The following is a 1,190-nucleotide window of genomic DNA, read 5'->3' as shown; positions in this document are numbered from 1 at the left end:
CCCCCTTGGGACCCCAAGACCCCCCTTGGGATCCCCAAATTCCTGGAGGGGGCCCCACTGAGCTCTTCGGAGCATTAATTAATTAATTACAATTAATTACCGTTAATAATCAATTTAATTGGGTCACGGGCAGGTGACCTTTGACCCAGCCAGAGATTAAAAAAACCCCCGAGGCCGCTCCTTTTTTTAGGAAAATTGTCCCCAAAATATATTCAAACGAAGTGAAATCAATCACCAATTAATTTCGTGTCATTAATTAATTCAATGGACAGGCGCTAATTAATTAAGTTGACAGATGTGAAAACGTGCAAGGCACCCACACGAGGGTGAGGAGATGGATTCTATCTTAAGGATTTTGGGGAAAAAGAAGGGAAATATCATTTATTAATAGAAATATCGCTTAATTAATAGAAATATATTTATGGGTTTATATTAATTTCGTGGGTATTAATTTATATCATTTTTAACGCAGGAAATGCCAATTTTTATGTGCAGAAACCACAGATTGAGAGGAATCCGTTCATGTCGATGGCTAATAAGTGGATAAAATATATTAACAGCCCGCTAATTAATAAATATTTACTTATAAAAACTCTAATTCTGTAAAATTTAATTCTATAAAATTTAATTCCCTAAAACTTAATTCCATAAAACCGAATTCTACAAAATGCGTTTTATTTGAGGTTACTTACGGTGTGAGACGTAACGTGCGCATTATGCTACTAATTTATTAATTAATAACGTTAATTACATCTCTCTCTGTCCACTTGTCCAGGTGTCCATCCATTTGGCCACGTGTCCATCCCTGGGCCCACGACCTTCCTCCCGGATCCGGTTCCCAGACCTCCCCCCCTCATCGTGTCACACCTCTTAATTAATTAATGAATGAATTAATTAACGCCATCGCGCTGACGTTACGGTAATTTCGCGGCCCCGCTATACCGGGTATTACGGTATTGGCAATTGTGAGTGCGCCGATACCGCGGTTAATACGGTAACGGCACTACCGTAATTACGGGAGTAAAGCGACCCCCTCCCAGTGCTCCCAGTAAGCCCCTCCCAGTGCTCCCAGTAAACCCCTCCCAGTGCTCCCAGTAAGCCCCTCCCAGTGCTCCCAGTAAACCCCTTCCAGTTCTCCCAGTAAACCCTTCCCAGTGCTCCCAGTAAACCCCTCCCAGCGCTCCCAGTAA

General features: G+C 42.4%; 1 long non-coding RNA gene across 1 annotated transcript; it reads left to right on the top strand.

The window, feature by feature from the left end:
• Positions 1-133: 133 nt before the first annotated feature.
• LOC108449247 lies at positions 134-904 on the top strand. The gene is made up of 2 exons (XR_001865402.1): positions 134-326; positions 776-904. It is a non-coding gene; the product is annotated as an uncharacterized LOC108449247 (long non-coding RNA).
• Positions 905-1,190: the final 286 nt, after the last annotated feature.

This window comes from Corvus brachyrhynchos, unplaced genomic scaffold, assembly GCF_000691975.1.
Source record: "Corvus brachyrhynchos isolate BGI_N302 unplaced genomic scaffold, ASM69197v1 scaffold3059, whole genome shotgun sequence".
NCBI lineage: Eukaryota > Metazoa > Chordata > Aves > Passeriformes > Corvidae > Corvus > Corvus brachyrhynchos.
Note: the sequence above shows the minus strand (reverse complement) of the source record. Positions and strands in the feature narration are given on the sequence as shown.